At 44.1% G+C, this 17904-nt stretch overlaps 1 pseudogene; it reads right to left on the bottom strand.

Annotated features, from left to right (window-relative positions):
* Window positions 1-10935: 10935 nt before the first annotated feature.
* Window positions 10936-11053, bottom strand: LOC126191810 (5S ribosomal RNA; annotated as a pseudogene).
* Window positions 11054-17904: the final 6851 nt, after the last annotated feature.

A 17904-nucleotide genomic window follows, 5' to 3' on the forward strand; every position in this document is an offset into this window, starting at 1 on the left:
AGTAGATCAGAGAAACGTTCTATGTGCCTTTGAATGATGCTCGAAATCATGAATAGAAAATTAGGTGCACCAAACGTTTCCCTAGAATTTTTTATTTCATACTTTTAGACAAATCATTACATAAAACGTTTGATTTTCTTTTAAAAAATTTTGGAAGCTTTACTTTTACAGACTATTTAGAGTAATTGAAACGCTTGGCCTTAACACTTACTTCTGATGACTTACGTTCGCAACATGAAATTTCTGTAAAATTTCATGGTTCATAGTAATTTATTAGGAATTAAATGTGTGATATATTGGGATAGTTGTGAAGAACAAGTTCTTTGGCGAGACCTTGAAAATATGCAGTGTAGACAGTATACATGAAATTTAGTATACAGAATCGTAACTGAGTCAGTAAAAATAAGTATACAGAATCGTAAATGAGTCCTGAGTCAGTAAAAATATTATAACGGCCCGGGATCGAACACAGAACCTTATCTTAAGATGGAATTATGAACCCTATACACTAGCGCTACAACACACATTGATGTTGTCCACTGTTGTCAATCTATGTGCTTATGTTTGTATTAAGCGTAGTTAGTCATGTAATAGTCATTCCTCTGCATTTATTGGCTGTTGAAAGTTCTTGATCATGTAAAAAAACATTCGTATTTAATTTATTGACGAAATAGTCGAATGCTCCTCTGCTCGTTGACGTGTATTCGGAGAATTTGTCTGGTTATCTTCGTAGTTGACGATACTCCATGGTGATTCCTCTCTTTGTAAATTTCAGGTGCAGCATTCCTTTTCACTTTATTTTCTTAAGTAAACGTAATTTTGTAGCCTTATTCTCGAGCTACAGTATTCTACAGGTTAAGGTCGCCGTTTTATAGAAACAGTTGGTTGGCTCTTAGCAGCCATCTTGTAGTGCGTCATGGTCGCTCGCACGCAGGACACCCAAGGTTGTCGCCGCCCAATGCTGCTGCTTGTCGCTGGAGTGTCGCATATCCAGAAGTCGCTCACTGTCGCTCGCTTCTGTCTCTCACGTAGGACACGGCCTAAGTGTTCTGCCAACAAAGGGCAGTCTTTGTTTCGCCTTCCCCACAATATTATCTATGTGGTGTTTCCAATTTAAGTTGCTAGAAGTTGTAGTTCCTAGGTATTTAATTGAATTGGCAGCCCTTATATTTGTGAGATTTATCGCATACCAAAATTTTTTCGGAATTCTTTTAGTACCGATGTGGATGACCTCGCACTTTTCTTTGTTTAGTGCCAATTGCCACTTTTCGCACCATACATAACTTCTCTGTAGATCATTTTGTAATTGGAATTGATCGTCTGATGATTTTACTAGACGGTGAAGTACAGCGTCATCTGTAAACAATCTAAGGGGGCTGCTCAGATCATCATCTAGATCATTTATGTAAATCAGGAACAGCAGAGGGCTTGTGACACTACCTTGCGGAACGCCAGATATCACTTCTGTTCTACTCGATGATTTACCGTCCATCACTACTCTTTACTCTCTGAGAGTAAATCACGAATCCAGTCACACACCTGAGACGATACTCCATATGCACGCAACTTGATTAATAGTAGCTTGTGAGGAACTATTAAGGAGACAGCATGGCTCATTATCTCTGCAGGTGGCTTGCAACGACTTATTGAGTCCATTCCACATCGAGCTGCTACATCGCGCCAGGGAAAAGGAGGTCCGACACGATATTAGGAAGTGTGCCATGGTCATTGTCATCTCAGTGTAGTTTCTTCACAGCAGTTCATTACAATGTCGAGGCCTGGACATGGGGAAATAAGGCCATCCGAGTCGTAGCTGCTCCATCTGTTTTCTGGTCTGTAATTTGGTGCCTCGGACTAACCAGTCTGGCTATGGGATTAACTAACCAGCTTGAGGTCCGCCAGTTATACTGCGACATCAGCGAACTCGCCTTGTTGCGGCACAATATATCATTTTATAGTATATGCAGCACTGCAAAAGGTGACTTAGTGAGAGACCTAGTCTCTTCGCCTATATGTATTTTATCTAGAAATTAGTATTAGCAGTAAATAAAACAATACACAATTTTTGAAACAGGGGAAGGGGGAGGAAATGGAATGGTGTAGGTGGAAAATCTTGACTCACAGCCGCACAGGGCGTGGGGTATGGCAATGACGAAAGTTGAAAATCTTTGGCGAACCGTGACTCGAATCAGGATGCTATGCTTCGCTAGAACAGTTGCTGTAACTGCCTCGGCCACCCGGACACTCCTCCCATCCATTCCAACTTCTCAACTTTTGTCACGTTGTACTACTGCAGCAGTCCTCGTCCATTACACGTCCTACTCGAAAATTCTTTATTCCTGTAGAGGAGGCGTGGCTGGATTACCGAGACGCTTAACGCAACCGTTCGAGAGAAGTGGAGCATCTGGGTTCGAGTCTTGGCCCGACACAAATTTTCAACATTCGACATTGCAGTAGTACAGTGTCCCGTGCGGCTGTGGGTCCTGATTTCCCACCAAGCCTTTTCCCTTTCGTTCTTTGTATTCTGTTTTAGAAAATGAAGTACAGACCGCGTCGTCCGTAGTGTAGCCTGTTCTGTTGGCCATATTCGATAAAATAGATAACACTTATTTACCTTAATATAAGCGAGTACAACTGCTCTATGACATATGTTTCGGTGTGGATGCAAAGATATCCTTCGTACATCTGCGTAAACCAAGAATTTTGGAGTATGAGGTGTAATGGACAATGGAAGCTGCAATGCAGCATGGGATAAGTTGAGAATTTGCGTGATGATATCCCCCCCCCCCCCCCCCCACCTACCCAGTCCCTTTCGTCTCCGTTGCTCTATTTCAGAAAATGAAGTACAGGCCGTAGATTCCCGACTTACATTCAGTTACATTAACACACAGTTTTAATGCAGAGCTGTGATTCGTTGCTGCAATTTTTTCGCAGACTCTAATATTCGTGTGCACAAAGCTACGTGGACCAGTGACTCCTACCCCCTTCGTTTCGCATCCTACCTGTCCATTCACAAAAGACTATTGTGTCCCTTCAAACCCCGGCATTACTGGCTGCCTATTTTCCACTCCGGCATCCGACGTCACGTCATTTCGCAGAGCAACCAAAACACTTGACACTAAACTGGCTGCCTTTTTATTTAAGTGCTTCATTTGATTACTGTCCGCAGCTCGTGGTCTTGCGGTAGCGTTCTCGCTTCTCGCGCACGGGGTCCCGGGTTCGATTCCCGGCGGGGTCAGGGATTTTTCTCTGCTTCGTGATGACTGGGTGTTGTGTGTTCATCATCATTTCATCATCATTGACTCGCAAGTCGCCGAAGTGGCGTCAACTAAAAAGAACTTGCAATACGGCGGCCGAACTTCCCCGCATGGGGCCTCCCGGCCAACAATGCCATACGATCATTTCATTTCATTTCATTTCATTTCATTACTACAGAAACACTCGGACAAAATTTCCATTTGGTATAATGGATGACAGTTCTGTTTAAATCTGGAGAAATGCAAGTAATACCTATAACAAAGAGGAAGACACTGGAAGCATTCGACAACAATTTTAGTTGTCACCGTCTTGAGCATGTCACATGTATGTGATTAAGATAATACTAAGAGGCGATATAAAGTAGGACAATCAGGTAAAATCAATTGTAGCAAAGGCGATTGAAAGATTTAGATTTATTTGAAAGGGTCTGAGTAAATGTACAGCATCTGCAAATGAAATGGCATGCAAGACCATAGTGCGATCAGTTCTACATCTACATCTACGTCCATACTCAGCAAGCCACCTGACGGTGTGTGGCGGAGCGTACCTTGAGTACCTCTATCGGTTCTCCCTTCTATTCCAGTCTCGTATTTGTTCGTGGAAAGAAGGATTGTCGGTATGCCTCTGTGTGGGCATCTTTCTGATTTTATCCTCATGGTTTCTTCGCGAGATATACGTGGGAGGGAGCAATATACTGCTTGACTCCTCGGGGAAGGTATGTTCTCGAAACTTCAACAAAAGCCCGTACCGAGCTACTGAGCGTCTCTCCTGCAGAGTCTTCCATTGGAGTTTATCTATCATCTCCGTAACGCTTTCGCGATTACTAAATGATCCTGTAACGAAGCGCGCTGCTCTCCGTTGGATCTTCTCTATCTCTTCTATAAACCCTATCTGGTACGGATCCCACACTGCTGAGCAGTATTCAAGCAGTGGGCGAACAAGCGTACTGTAACCTACATCCTTTGTTTTCGGATTGCATTTCCTTAGGATTCTTCCAATGAAAGTCTGGCATCTGCTTTACCGACGGTCAGCTTTATATGATCATTCCATTTTAAATAACTCCTAATGCGTACTCCCAGATAATTTAAGGAATTAACTGCTTCCAGTTGCTGAACTGCTATATTGTAGCTAAATGATAAGGGATCTTTCTTTCTATGTATTCGCAGCACATTACACTTGTCTACATTGAGATTCAATTGCAATTCCCTGCACCATGCGTCAATTCGCTGCAGGTCCTCCTGCATTTCAGTACAATTTTCCATTGTTACAACCTCTCGATATACCACAGCATCATCCGCAAAAAGCCTCGGTAAACTTCCGATGTCATGCGCAAGGTCATTTATGTATATTGTGAATAGCAACGGTCCTACGACACTCCTCTGCGGCACACCTGAAATCACTCTTACTTCGGAAGACTTCTCCCCATTGAGAATGTCATGCTGCGTTCTGTTATCTAGGAACTCTTAAATACAGTCACACAATTGGTCTGATAGTCCATATGCTCTTACTTTGTTCATTAAACGACTGTGGGGAACTGTATCGATCGACTTGCGGAAGTCAAGAAGCACTGCATCCACCTGGGAACCCGTGTCTATGGCCCTCTGAGTCTCGTGGACGAATAGCGCGAGCTGGGTTTCACACGATCGTCTTTTTCGAAACCCATGCTGATTCCTACAGAGTAGATTTCTAGTCTCCAGAAAAGTCATTACTCGAACATAATACGTGTTCCAAAATTCTACAACTGACGTTAGAGATATAGGTTATAGTTCTGCACATCTGTTCGACGTCCCTTCTTGAAAACGGGGATGACCTGTGTCCTTCTCGTACTCTGTGTAAAATCTAACTGGTATTCCATCAGGTCCAGCGGCCTTTCCTCTTTTGAGCGATTTTAATTGTTTTTCTATCCCTCTGTCGTCTATTTCGATATCTACCATTTTGTCATCCGTGCGACAATCTAGAGAAGGAACTACAGTGCAGTCTTCCTCTGTGAAACAGCTGTGGAAAAAGACATTTAGTATTTCGGCCTTTAGTCTGCCAGGCTCTGTTTAAGTACCATTTTGGTCACAGAGTGTCTGGACATTTTGTTCTGATCCACCTACCGCTTTGACATAAGACCAAAATTTCTTAGTATTTACTGCCAGGTCAGTACACAGAACTTTACTTTCGAATTCACTGAACGCCTCTCTCATAGCCCTCCTCACACTACATTTCGCTTCGCGTAATTTTTGTTTGTCTGCAAGTATATTATCCCAATATCTGGAGTCGAAGTCAACTAGGCACGGGAGTAAGCATCGAACGAATTCTGAGACGTTGTAGTAGTGTTATAACAAGTCGATGTATCGCATGTGAAGTTGTTATAGAAATTTTCAAGAAACGTAAATGGGAATCTTTGGAATAAAGGCGACATAGTTCTCTCGAAAAATTGTTTCGTAAGTTTAAAGAAACTGTATTCAGAGAACACTGTTCAACCATGCTGCCATTACAGAACATATGACGGAGGGATTATGAGAATAAATTGTGAAAAATGTCGCGAAAATCTCTCAAATCTCTCGAGACTTGTGCTAGCATTTTCCATCCCTATTGGAAACAGCTTTACTGGGAGAGTTCTATGTGGTGTTACTCGTTCCGTTACCGTAGATAGGTTTTGTGTTGAAGAGAGGAGCTGCAGTTGTACAACTGACTCTATTCCGGTCTTGCTTCAAGTAATGCATTATCAACAATGCCCGTAGACACCTTTACCGGCTAAGACAGTAAGCACCATATGGCGTGCTACTCCCACGGAATATTCAGTTCGATGCCACTGAAGTTTATGCAGCTTAAAACTAGCATAACCGTAGTTATGTTGCATTGAATTCGACGTAGCGTGGTCTCAGCTATTATTATTTTTATAAAGAGATTAGTTACTATCCTTTACAGATCTCCCATTTTACGATTTAAGAACATTCCTCAACTGGAGCTAAATAAGTCGTTTGTTTAGCAGGCGACTGCCGGCTCGTATCAACATATAAACTCAGAACGAATTTTTACTTGCGTTATGTGTCGCAAATAAATGCAAGTAACGCTGTGATGTCGTGTCCACACGGGCCACTTATCATTAATGGGGCTTTCCATTCAGCCGCTGTAGCTTGGCAGTACAAGGCTTGTCCGGAAAATAATGCTACCAGTAGTATTCTGACGTTTCTATTGGTTGGAGCGCGGTCTACGAGCCCGGGATTGTTGATATGGGCTGTTACGTTCTCAGGGACAGAAGTTGTCACTAAGTGAACCTCTGTTTGGCAGGCTGGTTCTAGCATCGATGCAGCGTTCCTTCAGTAACAATTTACAATCAAATTCTGCTCGAAACTTGGGAAGTACACCGCCAAAATGTCCGCCCCCGGTAGCTGAGAGGTCAGGGCGACAGAATGACAATCCTAAGGACCCCCGTTCGATTCCCGGCTGGATCGGAGATTTTCTCCGCTCAGGGACTACGTACTGTGTTGTCTTCATCATCATCATTTCATAGCCATCGACGCGCAAGTCGCCGAAGTGGCGTCAAATCCAAAGACTTGCACCCAGCGAACGGTCTACCAGACGGGAGGCCCTAGTCACACGACATTTACATTTACTGCCGAATGGTTTACAAAGATTGAGCAGGCATTTTGGAATGAGTGTCTGCCAAACCCCCGGTGCTCCGGTGCCACAAGACATTTTTGGAAGGCCGCGTTGATATCGACGACGAAACTCGTTCTGGAACCGTTCAACGTCAAAATGTGAAGACAGTGTGGTTCACGTTTTGAACACAGGCCTCTGAATGACTGTTCGTCGGTCTGGTCAGATTCTGGATGTACGCAAGACCATTGTCTGTGAGACTGTCATTGTATAATTGCAGATGAAGAAAGTATGTGCAAAACTTGTCCTGACTCACCTTGAAGAAAATGACTTATTGATACATAACCAACCCGGATTCAGAAAATATCGTTGTTGTGGAACACAGCTAGCTCTTTATTCCCATGAAGTAATAAGTGCTGTCGGCAAGGGATCTCAGATCGATTCTATATTCCTAGATTTCCGGAAGGCTTTTGATACCCTTCCTCACAAGCGACTATTAATCACATCGCGTGCGTATGGAGTATCGCCTCAGTTGTGTGACGGGATTCGTGATTTCCTCTCAGTGAGGTTACATTTCGTAGTGAATGACGGTAAATCATCGAGTAGAACAGAAGTGATATCTGGCGTTCCGCCCTCTGCTGTTCCTGACTTATGTAAATGATCTAGGTGATAATCTGAGCAGCCCCCTTAGGTTGTTTGCAGATGACACTGTAATTTACCGTCTAGTAAAATCATCAGACGATCAATTACAAATACAAATTGATCTAGAGCGAATTTCTGTATGGTGCGAACAGTGGCAATTGGTACTAAACAAAGAAAAGTGCGACGTCATCCACACCGGTACTAAAAGAAATCCGGTAAATTTTGGGTATACGATAAATCGCACATATCCGCTGTCAATTCGATTAAATACCTAGGAATTACAATTATGAGAAACTTAAATAGGAAACACCACATAGATAATATTGTGGGAAAGGCGAAACAAAGATTGCGCTTTGTTGGCAGAACACTTAGAAGATGCGACAAACCCACTACAGAGAGAGCCTACATTACACTTGTACGTCCTCTGCTGGAATATTGCTGTGCGGTGTGGGATCCTTACCAGGTAGAATTGACAGAGGACATCGAAAAAGTGTAAAGAAGGGCAGTTCGTTTCGTGTTATCGAGCAATAGGGGTGAGAGTGTCAATGATATGATACGCGAGTTAGGGTGGCAGTCACTGGAACAAAGGCAGTTTTCTTTGCGTCGAGATGCTTACGAAATTTCAATCACCAGCTTTCTCTTCCGAATGCGAAAATATTTTGTTGACACCTACCTACGTAGGGAGAAATGATATTCATATAAAAATAAGAGAAATGAGAGTTCGAACGGAAAGATTTGGGTGTTCCTTTTTCCCACGCACCATTCGAGAGTGGAATGGTAGAGAAGTAGTATGAAAATTGTTCGATGAACCCTCTGCCAGGCACTTAAGTGTGAATTGTAGAGTAACCATGTAGATGTAGATGAAAATTTTGACAGACGAACACAAGTCCAACCGAGTTGTTATACGCGAACAAATTCTTGAATTGTGTGAAAGTGATGTTACATTTTTGGACACTGTTATAACGGGAGATGATAAGTCTTTGGTTCTGTAACATAACCTTGCGACGAAGAGGCAGAGCTCAGAGTGGCATTCCTCGCAGTCACCACGTTCCTAGTAGTATGATCAGATCAAAAGTGAAGGCATGCTCACTGTATTCTTAGACGCTCCGGTATCGTCCGTCAACAGTTTGTACCAGTGAGAGAGACGGCCAATGCTGCCTTTTATGCAGAAGTGCTCAAAAGATTGTGGAAAAAGGAAGGTCGCGCACGTCGGTCCATACATCGTCAGTTCATGGAAGCTCCACAAAGACAATGCGTCCAGCGACACTGCCTTCCTGATTAGAGATTTTCTGCACAAAAGTGACGTAGCAACGCCCTATTAGTCCATGTATACTCCACCTGCCTCCTCCCGACTACAGTACCGACCTCGCTCTGGAAGGTCGCTGGTTGGTGGGAGACAGTGCCCTCAAGTACACTGCCTTCTTGATGTTGGATCTTAAGGTCAGAAACGGCGTGGCAATGCTGCCCCAGGCCCCCAACTCCTCTACCTCCCCCCCCCCCCATCCAGTCGTGATCTCGCTCCTTAAGACCTCATATGTTTCTCAGTCTCATGAAAGTTTTAAAGGACAGTGCTTCGAATCCATTTGTTGCTATTACGCATGCCCTAAGGGACATTCTAACGCGGGCCTCCAGCGATGCTTGCAGCTCATGGTAGTCTCACTGGTAAAGATTTGTCGATGTAGGAGGATCCTGCGTTGGACACTTTTGATGCATTGTACGGTTCTGATCAATAAATCATTTTATAAGGACATACGACGGACAAACCCAGTATATATAGTCGGTGTAGTGAGGGCTGAAGAGCCTCAGACAATGCAGTGAATCTGGCGAAGGACGGCGGGTCGCGGCAGTGTCACGGCCTGAGTCGTGATGCGGGGGCGGACGCCGCCTCCGCCCCCGCCCCCACCCCCGCCGCCTCCGCCCGGTGTTTAGCCGGCCCGCGCGCCTGTGTTTACGGCTACGTGCGGCTGCTATAGCAGCCGGGTCGCCGCTCGCCACTTTGCGTGCTGTTATCCGCCCACCAGCGCCTCAGCTGCTCGCCACGGGCGAGGAGCAATACCGTAAAAGAAAAAATATTGCGCACCTCCACTGGACGATGTGGCCTCCGCTGCTGCTCCAAACGAGTGCACTGCAGTATAAAAAAACTCCCAAGAGTCTGTTGCGCACAAATGATATTTCTGGATGTAGGGTCACTGATTTGTTCCTTCGTTCCATTTGACTGTTAAATTTTCACTTCATGCGTGACGTTCTCCGCATACGGTGTGGCGCAAAACGGGTCACAGTGGCATGTTCCATCGTTTCATTTGCTGGCTACATTTTCGCTTCAGTCGCTAACGCTGTCCAAATAAGATTTGTGTGGTGTCACCGCCAGACACCACACTTGCTAGGTGGTAGCCTTTAAATCGGCCGCGGTCCATTAGTATACGTCGGACCCGCGTGTCGCCACTGTCAGTGATTGCAGACCGAGCACCACCACACGGCAGGTCTAGAGAGACTTACTAGCACTCGCCCCAGTTGTACAGCCGACGTTCATAGCAGTGGTTCACTGACAAATTACGCTCTCATTTGCCGAGACGACAGTTAGCATAGCCTTCAGCTACGTCATTTGCTACGACCTAGCAAGGCGCCATTACCAGTTATATTGAGCTTATTATAAAACCTGTACCGTCAAGAGCGATGTACACCAATTATGGATTAAAGTTAAGTATTACATCATCTACGTACTTTATTTGCAATTCTCAAGACCTTGTCCTGTTCCAGACCTCACGCCAGTCTGCATGTAATTAAACGCGTGCATTTCGGCCTCCTCTAGCAACACGGTGTTGGCTCTTCTGCGAACACTTCAATTTGACTGTCACATGGCTCAACCCCTCAATAAGGATCAGTAGAATAAATCATATCTTCCACTGCCACATTAAAAAAAGTTTTCATTTTTTAGGGTCACTTCGGCGCGTGAGACATGGTTAACACACGGAATGTGATGACTATTGTAACGGGTTCGATTTTAAAAGTCAGTGTCTTGATCACATGTATTTTATTAAAATTGATTACCAGTTTCGGCTCTTTACCCATAATCAGATCTAAAAATTTAGCAACGACGAGTAGACGCATAGCCAATACATCTGACGACGCCCCTACGGGTCGATGCTAAATTTCTGGAACTGATGATGGCTGAAAAGCCGAAACTGGTAATCATAGTAAAATATTATGTGACCAAGATACTGACTATTTCAACTAACTAACTCCTCCCGAACAGGCCGTGAAGGCCCAAAGGTACCGACCGGCCGTATTGTCGTCCTCAGCCCACAGGCGTCACTGGATGCGGATGTGGAGCGGCATGTGGTCAGCGCACCGCTCTCCCGGCCGTATGTCAGTTTCCGAGACCGGAGCCGCTGCTTCTCAATCAAGTAGCTCCTCAGTTTGCCTCACAAGGGCTGACTGCACTCCGCTTGTCAACAGCGCTCGGCAGACCGTATGGTCACCCATCCAAGTGCTAGCCCAGCCCGACAGCGCTTAACTTCGGTGATCTCACGGGAACCAGTGTTACCACTGCGGCGAGGCCGTTGGCGACTATTGTAATCTAATTGTTTTAATTAAATTATGCAACTGCACCTCTGCTTGAGCCTCCCTGCTGGCTGCTCGTGACCTGAAAACTTCTCGAGCCCATCAGTGAAATAGATGTTAGACCTCACCAACCTATTCACTGGTTCCAGTCAGAATCCTTCAATCACTACTACAAAGAACAGTATTTAGATGAAATATGATTACATCATTGCACAAACATTAACAGTGTCACTCCCAGCTTTTGTAAAAGGAAAAAGAAATAGGTGATTGCCAACGGTCTGGCATCTCATCATTTGCAGAGGACTTACGTTGCAGCTCCAGCAGCAGTATTGAGCTCAGTGACGGAATTTGACGAGAGGATGTGGGACTTGGTTTTACTGGTAGTCTTGCTACTGATCCACGTCGACAAATGTGTAATGTCGCTGTAAGTTATGCAAACAATACGAAGCAATGGAAGAACACAATATATAGTGATGAATTCGTAGTGTGCTGTGGATTCGTGATGAATGGTACAGAGCTGAGAGTGATTGGATGGCTAGAATCTGCTTGAGTTTGTTTGTTGGCTTGTGGGTATTTCTGATTTGGGGGCTACGACGCCGTTAACGATGTCTTGGAATCATATCTTTCTTGTACACAAATCTATAACTACGGTGTCGGCTTTCGAAAAAAATTAATTAATTTGTGGCTTGGCCCACCAATACACTGAAAAAGGGAAGCAGAAGGCAGTAACATATTACTTAATTTTGTTTAAAATTTTACAGTACTTGGTAATGTAGACTAATTCGAATAAAACATTCCATATGACACTTGTCCAACTTTTATTGCTTACTGGGATACATTTTCATCTTGCATATTTATACTCCATTTGCTAAAGGTATATTTATTCGATTAAAATCAATATTTTCAAGAACGCTTCTCTGTAAACGTGGTGTGATATGATACTCAGCCAAATGAGTGGGCTTGTGCTATCGCATTATCTTACAGGGCCTAGAAAGACTTTGTTCGAAACTAGCTTCAAGCATTATTGGAAGTGGTTTTTGGGGCTACAAAATTGGGTATATTATTCTAGCATGATGGAGCCCCTGCACATCCTATACACTCCTGGAAATTGAAATAAGAACACCGTGAATTCATTGTCCCAGGAAGGGGAAACTTTATTGACACATTCCTGGGGTCAGATACATCACATGATCACACTGACAGAACCACTGGCACATAGACACAGGCAACAGAGCATGCACAATGTCGGCACAAGTACAGTGTATATCCACCTTCCGCAGCAATGCAGGGTGCTATTCTCCCATGGAGACGATCGTAGAGATGCTGGATGTAGTCCTGTGGAACGGCTTGCCATTCCATTTCCACCTGGCACCTCAGTTGGACCAGCGTTCGTGCTGGACGTGCAGACCGCGTGAGACGACGCTTCATCCAGTCCCAAACATGCTCAATGGGGGACAGATCCGGAGATCTTGCTGGCCAGGGTAGTTGACTTACACCTTCTAGAGCACGTTGGGTGGCACGGGATACATGCGGACGTGCATTGTCCTGTTGGAACAGCAAGTTCCCTTGCCGGTCTAGGAATGGTAGAACGATGGGTTCGATGACGGTTTGGATGTACCGTGCACTATTCAGTGTCCCCTCGACGATCACCAGTGGTGTACGGCCAGTGTAGGAGATCGCTCCCCACACCATGATGCCGGGTGTTGGACCTGTGTGCCTCGGTCGTATGCAGTCCTGATTGTGGCGCTCACCTGCACGGCGCCAAACACGCATACGACCATCATTGGCACCAAGGCAGAAGCGACTCTCATCGCTGAAGACGACACGTCTCCATTCGTCCCTCAATTCACGCCTGTCGCGACACCACTGGAGGCGGGCTGCACGATGTTGGGACGTGAGCGGAAGACGGCGTAACGGTGTGCGGGACCGTAGCCCAGCTTCATGGAGACGGTTGCGAATGGTCCTCGCCGATACCCCAGGAGCAACAGTGTCCCTAATTTGCTGGGAAGTGGCGGTGCGGTCCCCTACGGCACTGCGTAGGATCCTACGGTCTTGGCGTGCATCCGTGCGTCGCTGCGGTCCGGTCCCAGGTCGACGGGCACGTGCACCTTCCGCCGACCACTGGCGACATCATCGATGTACTGTGGAGACCTCACGCCCCACGTGTTGAGCAATTCGGCGGTACGTCCACCCGGCCTCTTGCATGCCCACTATACGCCCTCGCTCAAAGTCCGTCAACTGCACATACGGTTCACGTCCACGCTGTCGCGGCATGCTACCAGTGTTAAAGACTGCGATGGAGCTCCGTATGCCACGGCAAACTGGCTGACACTGACGGCGGCGGTGCACAAATGCTGCGCAGCTAGCGCCATTCGACGGCCAACACCGTGGTTCCTGGTGTGTCCGCTGTGCCGTGCGTGTGATCATTGCTTGTACAGCCCTCTCGCAGTGTCCGGAGCAAGTATGGTGGGTCTGACACACCGGTGTCAATGTGTTCGTTTTTCCATTTCCAGGAGTGTATTTAGGAGACACATTATCTAAACCTAACACATCCCAGAAGATGCACTGGCAGAAATGACTACTTTTCTAGACTTCGACGGTCACCGAACCTCACCCCTCTAAACCTCTAGAAGGTTAAGTCAACAAAGAAAAATTAAACACAACAGATGAATTGACAGTTCAGGCTACATGCAGTACTGCTTCCGAGATAGAACGCCAAGATTGCCTCAGCTACAAGGGATTCAAAAATGCATTGAAGTCGGATGTCGAGTTCATGAAAATCTACTTTGAATTAAGTAATTTGACCTTCTGTGAATTTTTGTTGGGTTACATTGTAACAGCTGTGTTGCTGTTACAAAAAAATTAGATAAATTTTATATCCAATAGTTTATTTGAATTACTCTGTACTGTTTTACCATTTTATTTAAACGTTAGATATAAAAACACAGAACGTCAACGAATATTACTTATTTTGCTTTTCTCTGAAGGATCCAGGTCTCCTCCCACTTTTCGAGTAACGCCAGTTCGAAGACAAGCTCTTAAGCTGAAGTCTACCAGTGAGTTTCTGCGGGTGGATTTCGTTCTCTTCAGTGCTTAAAAAAGCAAAATGTACATGTAAGTCTAAAAATCGACATAATTGTAGCTGCAGACTTGTAAGTCGTGAAAAGTTACACTGTGGAAACAGAAGTCTACGAGACTTCTATGACACTAACCACGCAAACCTCACACTGCAGGTGTGTAAGCCCTAGCTGTAGCCGAGTTTCCACACTGTCAATATAATCCAAAAATCAGTGAAACTGTGAAACCCTTTGCAAGCTGAAAAGCAGGATGGCAATTTGATCTAACTGCAGATTCATTCGTTAAGTGTTCCCCTTAAAACCAAAAATGTATTTTCATAGTGAAAATGTAGGGAAAAGCATTGAGACGTTTATTTTATTTTATTTATTTATTTTTTACATACATCGGTTTCTCGCTGTTCGCCTTCCAAGTATCCGCAATATTTTGCGTTGAATCTACTGTAGTGTTCTTGTAAACAATTTTTTCGTTGTCTTCAAAGTTTGAAGCACATTAATAGAACGCTAATAACAATAAGCGTATAAAGACACCTTCGCAAACAATAAACATATAGAAGTTTCTAACGCGACCATCATGCTACTTTATCCCTTTAAAAACAGCTATTCTCCATTTTTTTTCAAAAAACTTTAATGGTTATTTTATATGTTTGAAGTGTTTACTTTTACATCCAAATGGTTCAAATGGCTCTGAGCAGTATGGGACTTAAAATCTGAGGTCATCAGTCCCCTATAACTTAGAACTACTTAAACCTAACTAACCTAAGGACATCACACACATCCATGCCCGAGGCGGTCGCGCGGTTCCAGACTGAAGCGCCTAGAGCCGCTCGGCCACACCGGCCGGCTTACTTTTACATCCCAAACGATTTGGCTGTATTGGGATTACAATGCGTCCAAGAAAAGTTTGAATAGGGAATGTGACACATCGAAAGATGCCAAAGATAATTTTTGATTTCTATCACCATCAAACAGAGGGATCTTTACTCCAAACTTAGCATTAACTCAGAGATAAATTGCTAGATTTCCAGGAAACCTGAAGCCAAGGAACTGGTAGCCAGTCACTGGTAATCTACTACTGTTGCTGTTGATAGTATAAATATAAATTTAGGGCATAGATTTTTATTCAGAAAGTTCATGAAAAGGCTACCCTGATCTTGACTAGAAGAAGAAACCTAATATACGCTGCAAGAGAAAACGTTATGGTGCCGGTGCTCTTTGATGTTTATGTGTCTTCTAATAGCATTCATTTTTTGATAAAATGTTTAAATCCATTTTATCATAAGTTTATTTTCTAAGCTCAGTGTCAAATTTTTTATCGTAAATGTTAACCAGCCTGAACGCAGTTTTTGCAGGAAGTAGTCTTTATGTGATTGCATACTTCTATGCATTAATATTATCGAAGCCGTAATTTGTTTATTTTATCATCACATTTATGTAAAAATAATTAAATAAAATTTAAGACCAAAATTTGAAATAAACACCGGTAACAAATTATTAATATTTCTTATTAAAAGAGTGCACAGAACCGTTGAAGTATGACTTCTGAAAGTACCTACAGAATCTGGCATGTGAAATCTGTGGTGTGTACACAAAAGTTGGTTTTCAAAAATACCATTAAAATCATATTGAAAATTCAAAACTCGAAAATCAGTGAGCTTGTGGGTTTCCAAACTTGGGTATTGCTACGTCCTTACATAGCAGACACGATTTTGAGAGATTGGTTGCTATCGACAAAGTAGAAAAAATTAAATTTTTGAGTGGAGTCTCCCCTCAAAGCACTGCGCCGTATTTACTGTACCTAATTATGGTCATTCCCCTGAAGGCAGCACATTGTCTGCACGTGTCCCGCGTTACGAGTCGGCCGTGCTGCACTACGTAACAACATCTGGCCCTTTCATTTTACCACGAGCGCTCAGAATCCTGGCGACGAGCGAACATGAGCGCCGTTGCTCGCCTAGCCGCATCCTCAACAGGATGCTGTTGTCTACTCCGTCTTCAGGCCTACCGGGACCATCCGACCGCCGTGTCATCCTCAACGAGGATGTGGATAGGAGGGTCGTGGGGTCAGCACACCGCTCTCCCGGTCGTTATGATGGTATTCTTGACCGAGCCGCTACCAATCGGTCGAGTAGCTCCTCAATTGGCATCACGTGGCTGAGTGCACCCCGAAAAATGGCAACAGCGCATGTCGGCCTGGATGGTCACCCATCCTAGTGCCAACCACGCCCGACTGCACTTCGGTGATCTCACCGGAACCGGTGTATCGACTGCGGCAAGGCCGTTGCCCCGCTGTAGTCTACAACATGTATTATTAGAAACTAGTTTTAACGTATAATGAGAGGTTGCAAAACTGCGACCAATCATTTTTTATGATAATATACCTTATCTTTACCAGTTTCATTCTGGTTTTCTAATCTTTTAACGGAGGGATAAAGTATGGATTTAATTGCATGTCATTTGCTTGCGTTTCCGCTGCAAAGATATTGTATACGGCGTCTGCCCATGCAACTTTTGATTCTAAGAACCACTCAAGGTGAATGCTGCCATTATTCCCTAGAAAAGGCTTGGCCTTTGAGATAATCTTGTCAGTCTTCATTAGGGAATATTTTACAAATTTCAAGAGACATTTAGCCGACTTTGTGCTGTTTCCATGGAACACACGAGGAGGTAGTTTCTTTTCGTCTCCCATTAAATTTATTTACAGTATTTAGAAGATTGCCAATAATTATATTAAGCTGCTTTTCAATATTTACAATTTTTTCAATGATTTTTCTTCGTCTTTGTAACATTTGTGCGTAGGCTACAGAAATGATTTTAAGTTCCCATCAGTTTGGAGCTTCTTTAAACTCTTTGCAGTTCAAAATGGTTCAAATGGCTCTGAGCACTATGGGACTCAACTGCTGAGGTCATTAGTCCCCTAGAACTTAGAACTAGTTAAACCTAACTAACCTAAGGACATCACAAACATCCACGCCCGAGGCAGGATTCGAACCTGCGACCGTAGCGGTCTTGCGGTTCCAGACTGCAGCGCCTTTAACCGCACGGCCACTTCGGCCGGCCAAACTCTTTGCAGTCGTTTTGTCAATCTTAATTTCCAATCGAAATTCAAAATTAGTCTGGCAGACGGGTGGACGTAGAATTCTACATCTTCTCGAAGATTTTTCACTGATGAGGTGATATTCGGATAAACTTTTGATAATAATGTTTTTTTTTTTCAGTTCCACCCTTCCGAAGCGTGATTAATGTGATGGCGCCTTCCACTGCACATTTCTCTTGGTGCGTGTTCGTTATCGAGTCACTGGTCCACAAAATAGTCAAAGAAGTCCTGAACCTTTAGGTTTTGCAGGCGTACCATCTTGAATACACAGCTAACTATCATCCAACATTTTCAGGGGAAGGTATGCTAAGGCAGAGCACATTCTTATTTGATAGCGCATTTCCTCGTTTTCATTATAGACTGGAACGAGGTCGCAACACTGAACTTGTTTCCAAAAACCTTGATTAAAATGATAATTGCAACAAGTCATTTATGTTCCAGGAAACGAACTGTTAGCTGCTTAGACGATGGCAATTCCGAAGTCCATCATGAGAGATGCAGGGTTCAACCCAGGCACTTTAGTTTTAAAAGTTTAAAAAATGTTCATATGATTCTCACTTTTTATTTGGAAGTGAAGGGTAAACAACTGGAACGGTATTTGTTTCCTCACAGAAACTGTTAAGCTCAACGTGGAGTATGAACATCTTCCCCAACTGCTTGCTCGAACTCCTGAATGTTCCATTT

Source organism: Schistocerca nitens, chromosome 6 (genome assembly GCF_023898315.1).
Source record: "Schistocerca nitens isolate TAMUIC-IGC-003100 chromosome 6, iqSchNite1.1, whole genome shotgun sequence".
In the NCBI taxonomy this organism is placed as follows: Eukaryota; Metazoa; Arthropoda; class Insecta; order Orthoptera; family Acrididae; genus Schistocerca; species Schistocerca nitens.